General features: G+C 47.6%; 1 pseudogene across 1 annotated transcript in view; it reads right to left on the bottom strand.

The window, feature by feature from the left end:
• Positions 1-19,187, bottom strand: part of LOC146839528 (uncharacterized) — a 55,674-nt pseudogene extending 36,487 nt beyond the window's left edge. Inside the window, exon 1 of the transcript XR_014981102.1 lies at positions 19,013-19,187. The product of XR_014981102.1 is annotated as an uncharacterized LOC146839528 (transcript). The remainder of the gene's footprint in view (positions 1-19,012) is intronic.
• Positions 19,188-22,768: the final 3,581 nt, after the last annotated feature.

The raw sequence follows: 22,768 nt of genomic DNA, 5'->3' as shown, positions 1-22,768 counted from the left end.
GTTACCATGGCTGAGTAAACTAGTGGAAAAACTGGCTAACATACAACTCAATGATTTCCTGTTGAAGGAAAATATCCTCCACCCAAAACAATCGGGTTTCAGACCCAGCCATTCAACAGAATCAGTGCTGCTTCACACTACAGAAACATTAAAGCTTGCCTTAGATCAGGGCAAGGATGCAGTACTGGTTCTGTTGGATTTGTCTGCCGCGTTTGACACGATTTCCCACGACATCCGACTCAATAGACTTACAACTAGTGGCGTTACCAATAAGGCGCTAACCTGGTTTTCCTCTTTTGTAGAAAACAGACGCAACATAGTTACCCTCGGACAGCACAAGTCCATAGAAAAACAGCTCCTATCGGGGTTCCCCCAGGGCTCTTCCCTAAGCCCAACGCTTTTTAATCTTTACATGACCCCACTGCTTGTCTTGATAGACTAATTTGATGTTGAAGCTATCACCTATGCAGATGATACCCAGATCATCCTTGCCCGCGATAAAAACTCCACCATATCGAAAGAAAAATTCTATCACTGCCTTACGGCAGTCATGAACTGGATGAATCTAAATCATCTAAAATGTAACAGACAAAAAAACGAAAGTATGCTGTTCGGGAAAACAAATCTCTTTATGTCCAGTCTATGGTGGCTGAAAACTGCAGACACAGTACATAACTTAGGGATGAAGTTTGATCACTCCCTATCGTTTCACAGCCAAGCATTAGCAGTAGCAGGTATGTGCTTCCATACTATAAAAATCCTGAGGAAGTTTCTGGACCTATTGCTCTTAAATGCTAGAAAAACAGTTGCGGTGGTATTAGTGCTTTCGCATCTGGACTACTGTAACAGTCTATATGCAGGAGCAAATAAATCGATTATAAAAAAGTTACAGGTGGTACAGAACGCAGCGGCCAGGCTGGTGCTTAGGCTACCGAGAGTATCCTCCTCTAGAGAAGCACTCTAAAGACTACATTGGCTACCGATTCACAAAAGAATTTTGTTTAAAGTCTTAACAATTACTTATAAAGCAATAAAATCATCAGGTCCGACATATCTCAGGTCCAGAATTTGCCCATGTACAACACAACGTCTTCTGCGATCATCTTCGGGCAACTATTTGGCTGTTCCCAGCTACTGACTGAAAACAAAAGGAGGCAAAACCATAGCTGTTCTAGGAACAAGAGCCTGGCACAGCTTACCACTCCAGTTGAGATTGGCGCAATCAGAACATCTCTTCAGGAAGCTCCTGAAAACTTGAATGTTCGCTGCCCCAGACAGTACTGTGTTTCCCCTCATATGACACTAGATATGGGTTCACGGCGTCACTCTTATGCCCCCTTCTCACTTCTGATTCTGTTCTGATTTACTGTCTGCCAGCGCCAAGATGCTCCCTGGAGTGAACGTAGCTCTTTACAAATAAATTCATTCATTCATAAGTGGCTCATTAAAGGGCTAAAGGGGTTCAGAGGTGGAAGCCCCAGGTTGAAGCACTTCGGTCAGGAGATTAGTCCTGAGCTGCACTGAGGGCAACTGCAGTCCAAGGACCTCAGCTGCCCTCTTAACCACCATAGCATAGGATGCCCCCTCCTCTGTAGCCACTGTAGGTGGAGAGAGCATGCCACAGTCTGGGGAAGTATCCAGACCACTGGCTTCCCCAAGTTCCCCCTAACAGTCCATTGTCTCCTCAGAGACATCCTGGTTCTCTAAAGGGTGTCCAGACACCTCCCATCCCTCTCCTGAGCCTAGCACGTCCACAAAGTGCTCAGGCGACAACATAGAACCCCAGGCTTCTGTTGACATTGGAATCTGCGTCGTATGACGCCGTTCTGGCTCTGTGTCGTCGGAGATGAGGATGGGGCTTGCGCTAGCAACAGCCGCTGGCACCGACTTTGACGTCGGGAAGGTCACGTTACTATGACCAACGTCAAACCGGATCCCAGATCGGACCCCTGAGGCCCCACCGGCGCCGTGGTCAAAGCCTACGACGTTGAACGTTGAACCCGAAGGGGCCCCATCCGACCCAGCGGGGCCCGAGGGCTCACCAACGGGGTCGTTCCGGCTCCCGCAAATGGAGGGAGGCCGGAAGTCGACTCTTGCTCCGGCTCCGCAGAACCGTGCCTAGAGCGCTGGTGCTGCTTACCTCTCTCGACAACGGACACCAGTTGAGGTGAAGTCAAAGTCCGCTTGGACTTGTTCTTGTGCCTCTTCCCCGGGTGTCCAGATGACCTTGAATGGGAGGAAGAGGACTTAGGGCTCCGAGAGCGATCCCGCTGCCTCCTCTTCTTCGAACGGGATCTTGACCTCCTCGGAGTCTCGTTTGACGGTGTCGACTCCTGGGCCACAAGCAACTTCAATGCCTGCTCCCTCAAGGTCTTCGGAGCCATTGCCCGGCAGTCTGAACACGACTTCGAATTGTGGTTGTGTTCAAGACACCACAGACAAATGCAGTGGGGATCGGTAACCGACATCGTGCGGGAACAAGTCCAGCACGGTTTAAAAGCTGTCTTCCTACCTGACATCCCTCGCAAACGAAGTCTTCAAAAATTTAGACAAAAGTCGAGAAAAAGCTTGCCAAAAAGCGGCAGAGGGGTAGCTCTTCCCGGATCGGGGCAAAACTGGCGCGGAAAGAAAAGAACTGGCGTCTGCGCACCTGGGTGGCGCCTATGTAGGCACTGCAACATCATAACCGAAGCCACCGGCGTCATCGACGACATGCGGAGCCGAATGGAGCCACTCGACGTCGCGCGCAAGTGGTATTGCTCAGCAAAAGTTTCCGGATCCAGCCTGACGCCTGGGAAATTCAAAGGTAAGGAATCTACAGCTAGAAGTCTATCAGATTATGGCACGCAATAAACGTCGCTTGCTGACTCACTTTAGGTTGAATTTATTTCCCCGCCTTGTCCCTTTTAATCATGGTTGTTTTAGGAATTCGGATTTGCCCTCATGTGATTGTGATAATACAACAATTAACAATACTTTACATGTTATTATGCCTTGCCCAAAATACAATAATTCTTGGCATAAGTTCCTATATCCGATTTTAAAACCAATGAATTTTATGCAAGTCAGACCTGTTTACTGTTTTTACAGCTGTTAAACTCTCCAAATGTTTGCTTTTTCCTTGTACATTTCCTGATGGGGGTTTTAAAATAGGAATGGGTTTGATTGTGATATCCTGTATGTTATTCTTAATGATATTTTTCACGTCTTTTATGATTTTTTCTTGTAAAATCGAATAAAGAAATTTGATTTGCCTTTTTTTCTGCTTTCTCCTTCATTTCCCCTGTTTTTTCTGAACACTTTGCGCTGCTTCTGCCTCGTTTTTACTGCTATCTCCTTTTTTCCCCTTTTTTTCTGAGTGTTTTCACCTGCTCCTTCGTTTTTCACTGCTTTTCCTTGTTTTTCACATTGCCACTCCCACCTACCTCCAGTTTTCTCGCTTCCTGCCTCGCCCCGCCGACCACCTCATAGTGCCCCTCCCTCCTCCCTGGACCTACTCAATGGGGGCTGCAGCCACGCCAAAGGCAAGCCTGTCTGAGCCCGTCTGAGCCTGGTTTTTATACCCCATGTAGATACAACACAGCTGACCTGCGAACTCTGGACCCTGGCTGCACCAACAGCCACTGCAGCCGCACCTCCCTGTTTACCACCAGGGGACCGTTCTCCTGCCGACACTGTCACCTGACCTTCAGCACAGAGGCAGTCAATGAAACCCGTGATACCGCAAACGCGGCTGTACCCGCTACAACAATGGAGACCACCAAGTCACAACCTCAGTGCATCCTACTCAACACAAGTTCACGCTGTAAACACAGACACAACCTCCACCATCGCCCGGACGTCAACTTCCTCACAGAAACCCGATCAAACCCTGCCTCCGCAGCCAGGTATCACTAGTGCCATCCCTGAAGGCTACAAGATAACACATAGGGACTGACCCAACAAGCACAGAGGCGAAGTAACCATCATCTACAGGGACACCATCCACTGTACAACATCCCCTGACGACCTGACACCAGTAATGGAACACCTCAACTTCCAGCTCTACATAGATGGAAAATGCATCATCAGAGGCACCCTCGCCGGAAGACCAACAGGACCATGCCCAGCTTATGCAACGCCCTCCCGGAACTCATTGCCCCACTCGCAATTGACTCCGAGCACTACATCTTCCTATGGGACCTCAACTTCAACTTCAATGGCCCCAGCAACGCCAACACCATAGACCTTCTTGAAAGCATGAGCAACATCGGCCTCAAGTAGCTCATCATTGACCCTTCCCACATTGTAGGACACACACTCGACCCCATCATCACCTCCAGCAACAGAGTCAGGAACATCCACACCACTCACCTGGTCCAACCACCACAACTTACACAACACCATCCCAGGACCCACCTACCCTGGCACTATGCCACCCAGATCCATGCAAAGATACTGGAAAAAGGTTTCAGAAGACCAGAAAAAAACACACTCTGCTCCCAACTCCCAAAATCTACACATGACCCTGAAGAAGCAGCTAAGAGCTTCTCCCAGTGGATCACTGTATGTGCGGACGCCATAGTCCCCACCAAGACAGCCAAGGTCAGAGAACAAAGCAAAAAGACAAGCTGATTCACAGAGGAACTGCACTCCACTAAATGCAACTGCCGACAACTTGGAAGGAAGTGGCGCATCAGCAAAAAAAAACAGAAGAACGCATCGCTTTCAGACCCATGCTCAACCAGTACCACTGCCTCCTGAGAGGAACCAAGAAGAACACCCTAGCAGACCGCATCAAAGCCAGCGCAATCCAAAGCAAAGAACTCTTCGGCATTGTGAAGGAGTTCAGTAATCTCACAGCCACAGAGAACGCCAACACTCCCTCCCAGAAACTGTGCGACAACCTCGTGGACTTCTTCCACGACAATTTCTCGGCCATCTATAAAAACTTTGAACGCCAACCCTCTGCACAGCATCAACCAGCTCACACTCATGAACACAAACCCCGAATACCTTACCACCCACTGAGAACTCCTCACCACGCAAGACACTATGTCCATCATGCACCCATGGACCCATGCACCTACCACGTATTCAACCTCGGAAGCAAGACAATTGGTAACGAGCTAAAAAAGGTCCTAAATAACTCCATCAACATGGCCTCATTCCCTGAGCACTGGAAAACACGCTAAAGTGAGGCCCCTCATGAAAAAAATCATCTGCCGACCAAGTGGAATTGATGAACAACCTCCCCATCTCTCTGCTGCCCTATGCAGTAAAGTCCTTGAGAAAGTGATCAACCGGCAACTCACCCAACACGTAGAAGACCACAACCTCCTGGACCCTCCGAATCCTGATTTCAAGCTAACTGCAGCACAGAGACAGCCCTGTTCGCAGCCACAGATGACATCAGAGCCTCCTGGAGAGCAGAGAAACAGCAGCCCTCATGCTCCTGGACCTGTCTGCTGCGTTTGACACATCCGGATCAACAGACTCCACCACATCAGGATTCAAGGAAGCGCCCTCAAATGGATCACCTCGTACCTCACCGGCAGAACCCAAAGAATCTGTGTCCCACCATTCATCCCAGAGCCCAAGAAGAACATTTTCGGAGTCCCCCAAAAATCGCCTCTTAGCCCGACCCTCTTTAACACGTACATGACCCTCCAGGCCTGCCACCGTCAGATCATACGGACTCAAAATAATTTCCTACACCGACAACACAAAGCTCATCCTCTCACTGTCTGAAGATCCCTCCACCACTAAAGCTAACTTCTACAGATGCATGTTGAACGTTGTGGACTGAATGAAGGACAACTGCCTCAAACTCAACACAGAAAAAACGAAAGTCCTCATCTTTGGGAACAACACCTTGCCATGGACCGACACATGGTGGTCCGTGGAACTTCACACACCCCCTGCCCCAACAGACCACACCTGTAACCTCTGCATCATCCTGGATAGAAGCAAGTCAATGCAGTCTCATCCACCTGCCTCCACACCCTTCGCATTTCCTCCAAGATCTTCAGATGGCTCCAGGTAGACACCAGAAGGACCATAATGCAGGACCTCATTACCAGCAGACTGGACTACGGAGACACACTCTATATAGAAATGACTGCACATCTCCTGAAGAGACTCAAAACAATACAAAACTCAGCAGCATGACTCATACTCTACCTCCTCAGAAGGGCCCACATCACAAAAAACTACACAGGTTTCCGATTCAGAAGAGATGCCAGTTCAAGATGCTGACCCACACCTACAAGGCCCTGCACAACGAAGAGCCATCATACATCAACAAACGCCTAACCCTCCACCAACCGACCAGATACCTTTGATCAGCTTTCCTCTCCTTCACAGACACCCCACAGATAAGTCGAGCCAACAGCAGAGGACACTTCTTCTCGTACTTGGCAGCCAAGGCTTTGAACAACCTCCCTCTGCATCTCAGGACCGCACCGTCGCTACAGCAATTCAGAAGAGAATTAAAGACCTGGATGTTTGAATGATCAAACCTCCACGCAGGAGTAAACAGCTACTGTGCCTCGAGACCCTCACATGTGATTTGCCATGCTCTACAAATGTTTGATTGATTGGTGAAATTGGATTTTGCATTGCAATATTGGACATGCCACCTTTAGAAAGATAACGATTACCCAGTTCCCTGGGGGAATATTGGGTTGCCCCAGTGTGGTTATAGACTTTTAGAAAGATGGCATTTTCTGACTTTAGCCATTTGGTGCCTGCTGCCTGTCTCTGATCACTTGTCTGCAGTGGGTGACAGCTGGGCTTTGTGTATCCCCCCTAGTCAGCCATACAGAATGGAAGTTTAGGTGTGACTTGATGGGCCCTCCTGGGAAATGGTAGGGAGGCGCAGGGCACAGCCTCACTTACGCCTGAAAAGGCTATGCCCTGCCGCCACACACAGGGCTGCATAACCCCCAGTAGTTAGTCTGGAGCCAGGGCAAGAAAGGCAGTACCTCTGTGCACTTCAAAGGCCTGTCTTCGAAGTCTCTCCCACTTCACAGGCTTAACTGGGTACAAGTACTGGACCTCTGACACCACCAACTCAGTACACTTCTGGACCAGTGAGTATTCTGCCAGGAAGAAGCACTGCTGTAGGACTGCCCACTCTGCTGGAACGCTGCTTTTTTGGGAGTTTTTATAAAGCGCACTGTTACTCGGAGGTGTACTGGTCCTCGCTCCAAGGAATCAGGCAACAGAAGGAGGGGCCTAGTTTCTGAATAGCCATATTTTCAGATCCTTTCTGAATGCGAGCAGGCCAGGAGAAAAACGAATAAGGAAGGAAACGTCATTCCATGTCTTAGATGTGCCAATGACAAATCTTCATCCTCCCCAATTCGATTTTTGAAATCTAGGAACAATCAAGATTCTTATGCCAGAATACCGGAAAGTTCTATTGAGAATGTTCCATGTGAATTTCTGTCTGAAATGAGCGGGTAATGTGAAGAGCATTGAAGGCTGTGCACAACGATTGGGACTTGATCCTCTTGCTGACTGGTAGCCAGTAAGTTCCTCGATTACTGATTTGACAGAGCATAATTTGGGAGTACCGGAGAGGAGTTTAGCAAAGGCATTTTGAAGCAGCTGCAGCTTATTAAGATGTTGCTGCTGCATATTAAGATACAGACTGTTGCAATAATCCAGCCTTGATAGGATAAGGGAGGACACAACTATTTTTTGGGATTCTACAGGAATAAATCGTAGGATTTTTTTGATTATCCTAAGAATTAAAAAAGTAGCGGTTGTCAGGGAGTTTACCCGGTCTCCAAAGGAGAGTTTATTTTCTAAGATAACTCCCAGGTTTTTAGCTTTCTTAACAGGAGAGGGCAGCAGACCCAATTCTGCTGGCCACCGAGACGGATACCAAAAGGAGGGATTGTTGCCAAATAAAATAAACTTTCGTTTTGTCAGAATGTAATTTTAGGCAGTTGGATTGCGTGTCGTCGGGGTATGATGTCAGGGGCAACCCGAAGATCTAATAAGGGGTGCCACCACTGTAACATAAATGTTAAACAGGGATGGGCTGAAGGAGGAGCCCTCGGGGACTCCACAGGGAGGAGAAAAAGGCTTGGAAACAAAGGAGTCCAGTACCACAAACGGTATCTTCTCTGAGAGGAAAGAGCGCATCAGGGTAAGGGCTACCCTCTGTACTCCAATTGATGCTAAATGGTCCAGCAGGAGGTTGTGGTGGACTGTATCAAAGGCTGCAGAGAGATCCAGTAAGATCAGAGCAGCCTTACCTCCAGAATCTAAAGCCTCTCTGCTGTGTTCAACTGACTTAATCAGGGCTGATTCGGTGCTGTGGCCTCCTCTGAAGCCGTATTATGTGTCATATAACAAACCATTGTCATGGATAAAAGAGGAGAGTTCGCAGATTCATGGGGTTTTCAACCATTTTTGCTGGCAAAGAAAGCCGTTGAATAGGCTGGAAATTGTTAGGATCGTTTAGATTAAGATTGGGTTTCTTAAGTAAAGGAAGTATTGATGCTGTTTTCCAGGCCCTGGGAAATCACCCAGTTTTGAACATGGTGTTGAACAAGATGGCAAGGTTGCCAGCCATTAGTTTAGAAATCAGTTTGAAGGTAGATACTGGGCATGGGTCCAGCAGGGAACCAAACTTGGCTCTGAGGATGAGGTCCGTGACCTGGTTGGAGGAGAGAAGGACAAAATTGGAGAAGGGAGGCTGGAGATGTAAGGAGGCTATCGCCTGATGCTGTTTGTTCCGCTTGGAGGGAGACTACAGATGAAAGCGCACTAGGGGCGTAAATGTCAAAGTAAATGTGTTGTAAATTATTCTGAAAATGCCTAGCGATACTATCACGCAACAATTGATTACTGGAGACTTTGGTCATGCTAGGAGTTGTTAATGTCCTTACTGTATTAAACAGTTCTTTGGAACAGTGTTTAGCCCTCTCTATTTGTTTGCTGAAGTATGCTGCTTTTTCCGTCACTAATAAGGCCTTGTAGGAAGTGAGGCAGGTTTTATATCTGTCTTTCTTTAGACTGTCATAGGCTTCTGTTTCTGTATTTTAAGGCCCTTGGAGTACCATGGTTCAGAGGGGAGAACGAGACGAGAATATTTAAATGTCCATGGTGCAACAGCAACACCAGCTGCATGAAGCCAACTCGCAAAGGCTGTGGCGGCAGTCTCCATCCACATCATCAGAGCAAACAAGCTGTGAAGAGGCAAGATGCTCATAATAAAGAAGAGGGTCGTTTCTGCTGCAATGCAGAGACTGGATTGGCTTAGAAATGGTGTTAGTGGCGGATGGGATGGGAGGATGTGCCAGGTTAAACCGAACCGCAGTTTGGTCTGACCACTTAAGAGCCAATGACCCTTAAAAAGTGAGGAGCGGGTGATTTGAAAATATGCCACCGAGCGTGTGGCCCTTGTACCAGTTGTGTTAAACCTGAATATGAAACACACAGAATCCAGGTCTGTGACAGCTTCTAGATGGAAATTTAAATCACCCAACAGGGTGAAATTGCTTGTACACACACATCTTCCAGGAAAGAGCTTACATTAGCGACAAAAGGGGAACTTGGGCCTGGGGGGGGCGATATAACCGAATCCCCTTAGACCAGTGATGCTGCAGGGTTAAAAATATTAAATAACAAAGCTTCATATACAGAAGTGGGTGCAGCTAGGAAGAGGGTAGAGAACGAATTGCGGTATATGATGGCCAAACCGCGTTCCCTTTTTCAAAGTCTATGAAGTGAGTGAAGGGGTGGCGCCTGTTGTGTCCTGCTGGATACGTTCTAGTGTCCCAGCAGGCTCTGGTCTTTCCAGCCACTTCCTCGAGGGCTGGACACACATGCACCTGACACCTATCCATCACAGGCGTCACAAGTGACGTGAGCCTGTTAATAAAAGCCCTGGGTGCACGTGCACATGGCCAGTTAACCCACTACATACATGGTGTCTGTGTCTTGATTCAATCAGCATGACCCACAACACAACAATGGCGACGGGGAGTTCTGACCCCATGCCGTGCCGCCTGCGTTTCTCAGCTGTGAAAGAGGTGGTAAAGCTCCACAACCGGCTGCTGCTCGCCCGCTGATGTGAGCACATCGCCTCAACAAAGGAGTCAACTGCAGCCGTGTCGGAGGGAAGAGTGAACGGAAATGGTCCGTCTTCAAAAGCCTGCCGTCCGAGGAGCACACGCTGCAACCCCCAGGTAGGGCAGGGCTCATATCAAACAAGCCCCAACCTCGTGTGGTGCCCGCAAGGTGCCCAAGCCTGCTGACACTGGTAGCGGCAAAAAGAGGAGCAACCTCCCAGTAAGGCACATGAAAACCCCAGCAAACACCTCATGTCCCAGAGAACCTCCTTCAATTACCTCGTATCCCGAGCTGCAAGCGGTCTGCCGAGAGCATATTCCCAGAGACATAAAGTACACGTAGGGCCCCCTACCTGCAGAAACGCCCGCGAGCCGTGTGCCCGGAAGGAAAAGGAGGGTGAAGCGACTGCACACCGATGTTTCCCACGTGCCGGTGTGCTAGTGAGGTGTGACTGCTGCCTCCAGAGGTCACCTCTGCACCTGATGTGGAAGTGCCGCGAGGGAAGCGGACCAGGACGAGGTGGCCTAACTGGGCACAAGCAGGAGATCGGAGGCCCGTGCAGTGCGCCCGCATATCCCGCAGCGCAGATGGACAATACCAGCCACTGCCGCAAACGTCCGGAGGCCGCACCCACCGGATGTGAGGCAGTGAACCGCGCGGTGTTGGAGTGAGTCGGCGCAGCCTGACGGGAAACACTCCGCCGTCTGCGTTGACACTGGTTGACTGGTGGTGCGGCCCCCCACAAGCAGCAAGACGGAGCCTACATGGACCGGAGGCGCCCGGAGGCACCTGCGCCGTCTGCACACTTACCCACGCGTGACAGCAGCCTCAGTGCAGCCTCCAAGAAGGATAGTTGCCGTGCTGTCCCGTGGCTGTTCCGTTGTACCAGAATGTGCGTGCCCCTCTGGACACCGGCATCCCCAGCCTCCATGCAACAAGTGAGGAAGGCTGACGCGACCACTGCGGTGCCACCAGTGGTACATAATCGCACCGGGACAACGTCCCACACCGGCACCTACAGCCTAGTAGCTTGCAGCTCGAGGAAAGCGGTCCTGGCCCTCTCCGAGTCTGAAAACGCCCACAGCGCCACCTAGCGGGCAATGAGCCACACCGCAACATCAACCATGCTAAATGAGCCTCCAACCTGCAGGATTACTCAGGCCCCGACTCAGGCATCAGGAGTAGTGAATCGAAAAAATTATAACACCAGAAAAGCCTACAATGAGGCGCAGGGAGCCCTTCATGAGCCGACGACAACAACAATCGGGCACCTGGGCCCCTCTGCAATGCGAAATCTAAATAAAAACTTAGATTGTGGCCTAGAAGCATCCACAGGACCTAGGTGTCAAGAACCCCTACTTCCCGATAACCTCAGTGGGCCAATTCAGCAGCTCATAAACATCGTCGGAGACAATCACGTGGGGTTAAACTTTGCAACAGCCCTTTCAGTCAATCAAACTAGGAACTCTGCTATTACCCTCTTTACGCCAGAATATGACTGAAAAGGTCCCTTCGACATCCTGAACAGAGGGAATATCCCCCAACTCCTAGGTGCCATACCAACACTAAAAGGCATCAGCTCAACTGACCTTTTCTGAATAGAATTCATAAAGTCAGACAAAGCACAAGGCAGGGAATCCACTAAAGCCACCTGGAGGTCTATTCAAATCGCAAATAAAGATCTGGAAGAACAGGAAACCTTTACAGCTTGGGAGATACAATCCTCTGTATATTACAACATAGGATATCCGCTCCCCTTGCTTGCTAGAACACGAGAAGGAATGTCCTGCAACTGAGATAAAACATCCTCCGTACTTTGGGGAGCTCGAGGACGGTCACCCCAAAGAGAACAGGCGTCAAACCCACTAATGAGCACAATAGACAACAATCCCGCTGCTTCTGATCATCTTCGGATTACTAGAACCATCAACACATCCAGAGCAACTCAACGAGGAATTGTGGAAATACAGAAACATTACCTCTGGCTCTGAGGCTATGTTCATGGAATATCAATGGGCTGAACAACAAGGCTGCAGATGCCAAACTCCTTGTTTGCATAAAATCTTTTGACATCATTTTCCTGCAGGAAACATGGCTAGAGGGACCATTACAAATAGAGGGGTACACTTGCTTCCATACTCCTGCCCTAAGGAAATGAAAATATGGCCGTCTATCAGGTGGTCTCGCTACCTATATTATTATAACAAAAATCCATAGTGCGCAGGATTCACCTTCTCTCCTCCCAGCTGTAAACACTATAAAGGCGCACCTAAACCTCAGACGCAAAAAGGAGGAGGAACACGTGTTTCAACTAATGAGTTTGCATACCACACCGAACCTCCTTTTGTCTGGCGACTTTAATCAACAAATCCTAGGCACTACCTCAAATGAAGATATTCAGGTCCAGTCTTTTCATTGGAATATTCCAACTCAAACTCATAGGGACTACGGAAGAACCTCTAAGAGCAGTTTAGTGCTGCTAGAAGATCTGAAGCACATTGGCCTAAGGGTGCTAAACGGAAGATTTGTCGACTCTCCGCCGGCCGCTTCATTTCACACGGGGCACGTGATCTCTACAATTGACTATACCCTAGTGTCTCTCTCATTTTTCCAACACATAATAGGCTTTTGCCCAGGAGATAAAGGGGACAGCGATCATCAGCCCTAGGAAGTCTTAATTCAAACACTCCCAGATAAATCAATCCCAAACCCAGCAGGTATGCACGCATGCCATACCATAAACCTAAAAAGAATTAAGTCATCTATAGCAAACTCTAGGGAGGTGCTCTAGGCAGCAAAACAACAGCTAAATGAGCTTAACTATCCCACTGGAAATCCTACCTGTACATGGGAAATCTTCACAGCTTTGTTTGCCAACTCCTACTCATTCGTAGTTCGACACTTTACACCTAATGACCCAATGACTGCAGGGAAGGCCACGAGTGCACAGAGGTCCACCTTGAAACGCCTCAAAAAATCTATAAATAAATTATTGAGATCACTGAGGCTACGCCAGGGGGACAAGGACCTACACCAACAGCTCCGCAACAGTAAGGCCGAACTTAGGAAACTTAAGTGGGACATTAACAGGTCCAATGAAAATGAATTCTGGGCTAAACTCCATCATGATTCGAAAGGAAATAATGGTGCTCGATATTAGTCAACGATAAATAAAATTTTACAACCAGCACGTCCTGCTATTAGTAGCGTCTAAGCAAGGCCTAGTGGCACCCTGTGGGAGCGTAAAAACAACAAAAATCTTTAATCCTTCACAAGTGTAACCTGCGTATAGACTCCAGAGGCTTAGAGCATAATGTAAACATTGGGAACTCTGCATTTTTTAAATATTTCTGTATTTCTTAATACATAACATTTTTAATAGAGGACTGATTGAAAAGGTTAATTAACCCAAAAAATGTTTTATCAGAGTGTATTTTTGTAATGGTTTTAATTAATCAAAAACAATTATTTTTTTACTTACTTACTTACAAACCCGCCGACAAGAAGACCCAGAGACTACCTGTTAACCTGGCTTATACTTGAACTGGGGCAGCGAGAGCATGACTTGACCAAGACTCATCCACCCCTGAGGTTTGTGCGAGTAACTGGGTACTCGCACCTCGGTAGTCTTGCAGTTGCCCCACGTCGGCACACACGCAGCCCCAGCACAGCTCACAAGCAGTTCCGAGGCAAACCTGACAAAGGGCCTCCACAGGCAGGAGAGTTGTATGAGACATTGCCCCACCGACGGGTTACCGGATACAGCAAAGTAGTCTAACTGGGACTTCAGTCGATCCAGCAACACCTTTGTGAACTTTCACCATGGACTCCAACCATGCTCTTGACGCAACCTGTTTAAATGAACTGTTAGACGCCCACCACAGACCACCCTCCACGTCAGCAGAGTGGAGCAACGCCGGACCTAAAGACATGTTCTTACCAGTATGCTGTTAATCTAGTGCAGGAGGAAAGGATTGAAAAGAACTCACAGGGGGGCACATGTGATCTTGAAAACCACAAAACATAGGCAACACCCATCGAACTGCTCACGGGTTAGACAAGGCACCAGTAGGCCAAAAGCAAACCAGAGGGGACAGACATCATCATATTAGAGATTGGTCTGCATCTGCCCTTTCTAGCAATGCAAATAATCGGTTCCCCTGTGCGTCCAAATTAGCGAAGTTACCAGATGGGGGTAGACAAACATTGGCATCTCTAGGAGGTGGGGCAAGGGGGAATAACAATAAGCACAAAGTCGAAGAGGGGCGATCAGCGCCATAATCTTCGCTCTCCCACCTCAACTCGTCCATTGGTGCTCATTCTGGAGAATGCACCAGAACTACGAAAGACGCAATATGAAACCACAGAACAGCTTATGGGGAAATCTTTACACTGGTTAACACAATTTGGTAGAATGGGCACATTAATTCATAGGCAAATGTTCATGGCCAAGAGGATCCCTAGGGTGGGCCCAAGATTGATTTAGCATTTTATAACGTTCTCCTGTCTCATTGTATTTTGGTATTCAATTTCTCTGACTATCTCTTTGAATTGCCGTGATTTAATAGTTGGTAGATTGCGTGTTTTTATTCTTGATTAATGATGTGTCTATGACACTTGTTAATTGCTTTGTTGAATAAATAGTGCCACTCCGGATAACACATTCAGTGTTAGGTAAAAAACCCGCCCTCTAACCAGATGCACAACAGTGTGCTACAAGAAAAGCAAAACCCTGGGAGGAAAGCAGATCAGTCCATTGCAGGTGACCGTGACCTGAGTCCACAGAGCTTTGCTGGACTCCTGCCTTGCCGTGCTGCCCCGCTGCCTGCTGTTTCCTGTCTGGGTGAGAAGGACTGGACCTGTATCACTTGAACCCAGAGTGACTCCAAGGGGTAGCTGGCTGGCCTTCTGATCTAAAGTCTCAGGGACATGAAAGTCTTCCAACCAACCTGCTCCTGCACCTCTGCCATCTGCCAGTCTGCTCTGCCAAGTGGTGCCCCCCCCAGTCTTGGACCATTTGAAGTAGATGTAAAATGTTTGTACCAGCAGGACTGACGCATTCTCTGCTGAGGGAGGAGTACCAACGCATTACCGCTGTTGAATGGAACAGAACCAGCGCATCACCAATACCTCATGGGTTGGAACCAATGCAGTAGACTGGCTTTGCTGCATCTTGGGACCAGCACATCACCTTCTGAACCACCAATGTGCAACACTTTTCCTGGCGCCATCTCCTTGCATCGCTCAACAACGACGCTACAGCTCCGCATCACAGCCTCAGCAATGCATCGCCTCAGCTGCACAATGCTTCCCCGACACTGGCCTCTGCATCGCAAGCCCAGTTGATGTTATTCTCGACAACAACACAACAGGACCTTGCACCACAATATCAATGCAACTTCGAACCAAAGCATTGCTTCTGCTGCGCAACACATGTGTATTTCAGACCCACAAAATGCTTCGCAACCAGGATTTTAAGGTACTTTAGTTCCGCGGGACTACTGGGTCCCTGTAGTTGGCCCCCGCTCCAACGCAGTCGGCCTGAACTTTTGATTTTGTTCCAGTCGGCACTTTGTGCTTCTTCACATTATTTTACAGGTTTTTTTATTTTTTTATTCCTAACTCAAGGTCTACAAATTGGATGTTTGGCGTTTTGGTCTTGTTTTATTAATCAAATTCAGATCTGTTTTTCTAAACAGGTGTGGAATCTTTTTGTGAGGTGTTTTAACTGTTTTATTGTTTTGAAGTGTTAAACAAATACTTTACACATTGCCTCTAAGTTGAGCCTGACTGCTCTGCGCCAAGATACCAGAGGGTGAGTAAAAGTTAATTTAGGGTTTGCTGGACACTTATCCTGACCAGGATTGTGGTTGCTTTTTGATGAAGGTTTACTCCCCAGTCAAACAACAATTTCTAAAAGGATAGTACTGAGTTTATTTAAACAGTCAGTGGGGTAGAGAATTTGCTGATCACCTACATTGAACAATGCATCCATGGCCAGTGCGAGGACCCTGGATCTGAGAAGGTGATTCGTCAGATTCCAAGCAACAAACCTGCAGGGAGCAGCCGAATAGCAGACAATCAAACCTGGAATGCATTTTCAGAACACTCACATTGGCCTTGCGTTTTTCCCCTTTTTGTACTCCCCGTTTTATTGAAATATGCGTTTATTCATATATTCGTTCGTTCATTAAATATACAGGTTTTGCTTTTGTGCACCTGATTTTTAATGCTAATTCGTGCATTTCACATCCTAAAGCATGAGTTCTACCTCTTTCTAAGATAATTGGCGAATCGTATTTAACCCCAGCGCACAGCTTTCATCAAGGAGTACGTCTTGGGATTTCAAGGGAGAATGAGGCTTGCGACTACTGCATTTCAGCCTTGAAGGCCATGGGCTCGTAGCTCGGTAAGACTCGATGGCTCTGCTCTCGGGGTATGGAAAGAGCCACAAAGCTGACAGTAGCAGATTGAGAAAACATCTCGATAAGCACGCACGTCAAGGCCTTCTGCCAAACTTGTGTGGGCTTATTTAATGCTGTGTATGTTTAAATGAGCTACAGCCTTGGAAGGGAGGGGTCCATCCTATAGTGATTATATCAAAAGCTTTCAATAACATTGACAATTTTTCTAATGTACAGTTGTATTGATCATATCTTCATGCTTGTTGGGTTTATAGATAGCAGTGGTCTGTAGCATCCGCTGCGTGAAGGTGGCTCAAGTCGGAATTAACATCACCGCCCCCTGCCCGAACCGCCGGAGGAAAAATGCCTGCCACAGCCAACAATGTTTGGGCAAGTTGTCTTTCTATTATATCGTAGGAGTGAATTCCGCTCCGCTGGTTTCCGGTATAGGGTAGTGGATAGTCTATTCTCTTCATTGAAGATAGTAATGTCGAGGAAATCAATCCGGTTGTTGGCAGACTGCATCGTAAATTGGATATCCTGACTTTGCTGGTTGAGCCAGTCATGGAAGGAGCCCAGTTGCCCTTTGGTGCCTGACCACAGCATCAACACGTTGTCGATGTATCTTCTCCACATCGTGACCTGGTTGTGGTAGGGATTAGTCGCATTCAGAACATATCGACGTTCAAAATCATCCATGAACGTGATGGAAAGGTCTGGCGCGAAAGCTGCCCCCATCGCGACTCCTTTGATCTGTAGGTAGAAACTACCTTGAAAGAAGAAGAAATAATTCATCATGGGGATTGAGAGTAGGTCAATGATGAAATTGGTTGGTACCGCCATGGGTGCTGGTTTACGTCTAGAGCATGCCGGATAACCTCAAGGGCTGCCATTTGGGGAATACTGGTGTAAAGTGATATAATATCACATGTCACCAGTAGTTGTTTGCCAGGGTCAAAGGTAAGTCGATCCACAAGATTGATGGTCTGGAGTGTTTCTCTCAGGTATGTCTCCGTGGCTTCTGCAATTGGTTTCAGGAAGAAATCAATATACCTGCAGAGTGGCTCCAAAATCGAGCCACACCCAGATACGATGGGCCTACCTGGTGGGTTAAGCATGTTTTTATGAATCTTGGGCAACGTATATATGGTAGGTAGCCGATGATCTTTCTGATTCAGATGCTGGAATTCATGTTCACTCAAGAATCCTTGTTCTTTGCCTTCTTTCGTAAGAGTCAGAATCTCCAGTGCCAGATCTTTGGAGGGGTCCGTTCTTAATTTGTGATAGCTTACTTCATCCCCCAGTTGGTTGCAGATCTCCAGTTTGTACTTGTTGTTATCCTGTACCACAATAGCACCACCCTTGTCTGCGGGCTTCATTACAATGTCTTTGTTGGTCCTTAGTGTCATGAGGGCTTCACTTTCACGCCTAGTTACATTAATGTTGGTGTTCTTGTGAACCTCGAGTGCCTTGGATACATCTTTTAGCACAGTGTGTTCATATGCCAGAATCTGGTTAGTCTTGGAATGTGATGGAGGGACAAAAGTCGAGGGTACTTGTAGGCCTGTCTGTGACGTAGTCAATGGTGTGGAGCTATTTCTGAAGAAATAACGTAATCTGATCTTGCGGTAGTAGTAACAGCAGCACAGAGTACGGATTTCTCACAGTGCAGTAAGGTGCAGTTTGCACACATTTATCATAGTACAGTAAGATGTAGTACTGTGTGCAAAGATTTCTCACTGTGCAGTAAGATGCACCGCAGTGTGCACAGATTTTTCACAGTGCGGTAAGATGCAGTGTAATATGCACAAGTTCCTCATAGTGCAGTAAAATGCAGTGTGGTGGTCACAGATTTCTTATGGTGGAGTAAAATCAGTGCAGAGTGCACAGATTTCTGAAAGTGCAGTAATATGCAATGCAGTGCGTAGAGACTCCTCAGTTTAATAAGATGAAGGGCAGTACATACAGATTTCTCATAGTGCAGTAAGGGATAGTGCAGTGCACAGATTCCTCACAATACCGTAAGATGCAGTGCAGCATGCACAGATTTCCCAAAGTGCAGTACGACACAGTATGCACAGACTCATCGTAGTGCAGTAAGATGCAGTACATGGATTCCTCATTGTGCAGTAAGATGCAGTGCAGTGGCACTGAATCCTCATATTGCAGTAAGATGCAGTGCAGATTACTCACAGTGCAGTAAGCTGCAGTGCAGCGTGCACAGATTCCTCATATTGCAATAACATGCAGTGCACAGATTACTCACATTGCATTAAAATGAGGTGCAGCGTGCACAGATTTCTCATAGTGCAGTGAAATGCAGTGCAGTGGCACAGATTTCTCACAGTGCAGTAAGATGCAGTGCAGTGAACAGATTCCCTCTTAAACACAAATGTTGACCACAAACACCCCAAGGGCCAGACAGAAAGCCCCCCAGAGGTCCCTGGATAGAAGAGTCCGGCTCCTGGCAGAGATTTCCTCCAGGATTATTCAGTCTATTTCTACAAACACAGAACAAGGTGCAGACAATCTCCTACCTGAGCAGAAACCTGTGCAGACATTTCCAGGCTATCTCCTCCTCCTATGGCTGGGGTGGGGTAGGTGCAGATTTGGAATCTGAGGCGATGGGGGTGGTCTGAAGATGAAGATAACAGCACAAATAGAATGGGATCCTTCCTCCTAAGGTGCAGGCTGGGCACTGAGGGAGAAATGTCAGCCTCCTCTACTAGTGCTGTCTCTGCCACGCTGACCCGGAACAGGAAACCCTTATCCCTTTCATACAATGTGCAATTCAGTGGGTTTCATCAGCAGGCGTGGAGCGCCCTCTGGTGGCCAATGGCAGAACCGCCGCCTCCAGGCTCCGGATGCTGTGTCAAGGACGAGGGTTATTTAAAGGTCACAGACATGAATGTCCTTCACTCAGTTTGTGCCTCACACTTGAGTTAAAAAGAACCGCGCGTATTTCAGATTCCACAAAATGTGCCTGTATCAGTGCTGCCACAGGCCCCCGGAGAGCATTGATTTCTGACCTGAAATAGACAGAGGACTCACTTTTAGAACTAGAACGACTCCAGATCAGGATGTCTGCATGAACAAAGGGAAAACATGTTGAATAATTACAGTGTCTCAAATGCCTTAATTATGCTGCAAATGCCGACAGAACTCATTCAGAGAGTGACAAAACGGGTTAAATATTATCTTGTATTCGCTATCAGAGATCAAATGGGAAGAGAAGTACTCGATGGAACTTTATATTCAAGTGTTGATAATCTGAATCGACTAGCATAAAACATTTTTTATAAGATTCAATCTTTCCCCAAGTGCCGCAGTATATTACGGCCGGCCTTACAGCCCCCATCTCACAGCAAAAAATACGCCGGGCTGTTTGTTCCCATCTTACCTGGGTGTGGTGGTGAAAGCACATCAAAGAATCCTAGCAGCTGTGGACATTGGAGCCCATCCTCCTGCCAGTCCTGTGGTCCTGCTGTAACTGCCCGAACAAACAGCTCAGGAGTCCTTGCAAGAGCACAGAACATAGAACCACGCTCAACAGATGTCAAGCAGAGCTTGACTGCACGCGACAGCATAGCATTGAATAGCATGCATAGAACATGGCATTTAAAAGTCAATCAATCAATCAATTAATCAATCAGGTTTGTAAAGCGCAACTACTCACCCGAGAGGGTCTCAAGGCACGGGGGGGGGGGGGGGGTGGGGTGAGGTGCGCAGCTCCAGGATTTTACGGTGCTTCATCGAAAAGCCAGGTCTTGAGCCTCTTCATGAACTTGGTGAGTGAAGGTGTCTGTCAGAGGTGGAGAGGGAGGCGGTTCCATGTCTTGGCCGTGAGGAAGGGTCTTCTTGATGTGGGGGTTCCGTCACAAGAGAGAGCTGGGCTGAGTAGAGGCATCTTTGGGGTGCTTGGAACGGGAGGCGGTGGTTCATATAGGCTAGTCCGGTGTTAAGAAGGGCTTTGTGGGTGAATAGCTTGAAAGTGATTCTCTTCTCGACGGGGAGCCAGTGTAGTGTCTGTAGGTGTTGGCTGATGTGGCAGTGGTATGGTAGGTCGAGGACTAGTCTGGCAGAGACGTTCTGGAGTTTGTGGTGAGGTCCTTGGTGACTCCGGTGTAGAGTGCATTGCCGTAGTCCAGTCTGCTGCCGATGAGGGCGTGGGTGATTGCTTTCCTGTGTTCGAGGGGAATCCATTTGAAGGTCTTTCAGAGGAGGCAGAGGGAGTGGTAGCAGGAAAAGGTGATTGCGTTGATCTGGCGGTCCATTTTGAGTTTGGAGTCCAAGATGATTCTGAGGTTGCGTGCGTTGCGTGGTCCATGGGGGAGGGTGGGTTCCCGAGGGCGGGGTGCCAGCAGTTGTCATTCCAGGCGTCGGGGTGGGCGCCCATTATGAGTAAGCAAGAAAGAAAAACACAAGATGCAACAGTGGAATACCACACATCGCCCACTTTACAGTAAAATAACAAAATACAACAAAAAATAAATGCAATCACACACAGAGAAATCTTGCAAATAACTTGGTTTCCTAGACATTTTACCCCAACTTGTGCTAATGTTCCCCTTACTCTCTGCTTCCTTTATACCAAGCTTGTTATCTTCATTACCTGAACCCTTGACAACGAAATCAGCTAAACCTGGAACGGAAGAATCTTCTAATGAGACATTACTAGTGTTAATAAGGTACGAGGGTTGTGGACGCTCACTATCAATGAGAGAAACAACAGGGGGTATCAACAACTCTCTGGGTTTTTTAAGTTTACTCACTATGACTTTACTTTGGAAATCATTCAAGAGAACTAAATTTCTAATCGCCCACCAGCCGCCATCCTCAAGCATAACGGAGGTGCGTGCGACTTTGGGCACTTTAAATGGACCATTCAAGTGAAAATGCACCATGGAATTTTTAGGTTTCATATCCTTCAGCATGAATCAGTCTCCCACACAAATTACACACGCATTCAGTTTTTTTCCTGTATCATGGTAAATCTTCCTGTTATTCTGAGTCTGAACGACTCTGGACTCAATACTTTTGAAATCCGCTTCTTCTTCCAACGCACTTGATGATTTCTGTTTCAACTAATTCAATCAATCATAGGTATTTGTATAGCGCACTGCTCACCCGGAGGGTCTCAAGGCGCTGGGGGGTGGGAACGCTACTGCTCGAACAGCCAGGTCTTGAGTTGCTTCCTGAAGGCGAGATGGTCTTGCGTTGTCCGGAGGTGGATGGGGAGGAGTTCCATGTCTTGGCTGCCAGGTAGGAGAAGGATCTTCCTCCGGCGGTGGCTCTGCGGATGCGGGGGACGGTGGTGAGAGCGAGGCTGGCGGAGCGGAGCTGGTGGGTGGGCTTGTGGAAGGTCAGGCGGCTGTTGAGGAACTTGGGGCCCAGGTCGTGGAGGGCCTTTTGTGCATGGGTGAGAAGTCGGAACGTGATTCTTTTGTTAATTAGGACCCAATCCAGTGCAAGATTGTCTACCTCTTAACAAGGTAAAAGGTGACACACCATTGACACCATGAGGGATATTGTGGTAAGCCCACACTTTGCGTTGAAGATATTTCTCCACATGTTCTCCACCAGTCAAAGCAATTAGAATATTCTCCTTAAGATGGTGATTAACCTTTCCACAGCACCATTGGCTTAGAGCATATACAATGCAACATTATAGTGTTTAATACCTTTGTCCTTCAAAAATAACTCCATACACTCTGACACTAGATGCAAACCATTACCAGTGATCAATTATTCTGGATACCCTTCCAGTGTAAAAATGTTGTTAAGAAAGTTAATAACCATTTGCATAGATATTTTGGTACAATGTCGTAACAGATCCATTTGGAAAAATAGTCGGTGACAACTATTAAAATACTTAGGCTCTTCAGGTAAAACAGAACTGGGCCCGGCAAAATCTAATGCTATTTTGCACCACGGCCCTTGAGGTAAAGGTGTAGAAATTAAAGGGGTGTCTTGCAATTTCCAATGCTTGTTGTATAAGATGCACTCTTGACAAGCATTCACAAAATCATCAACCTCCTGATCCATGTACGGCCACCAAAAATTATGCCTGAGGGATTTCTTGGTAACAGTGGACCCTAGATTCTCCCTATGGGCCAAATCCAAAACTTTTTTCCTTAGCACCCCGGGAACAACAGATGTCCCTGCTCTCAAACGAATATCTGATGCAATAGTGAGCTGATCAGCCAACTGAATGAATCAATGAATATTAATCTTGTTAAGCTCAAACTATGCCCAGAAGCGTCAAGGCGCTACAAGACAAATACGATACAATT

This window comes from Triturus cristatus, chromosome 4_1, assembly GCF_964204655.1.
Source record: "Triturus cristatus chromosome 4_1, aTriCri1.1, whole genome shotgun sequence".
NCBI classification, from domain to species: Eukaryota; Metazoa; Chordata; class Amphibia; order Caudata; family Salamandridae; genus Triturus; species Triturus cristatus.
Note: the sequence above shows the minus strand (reverse complement) of the source record. Positions and strands in the feature narration are given on the sequence as shown.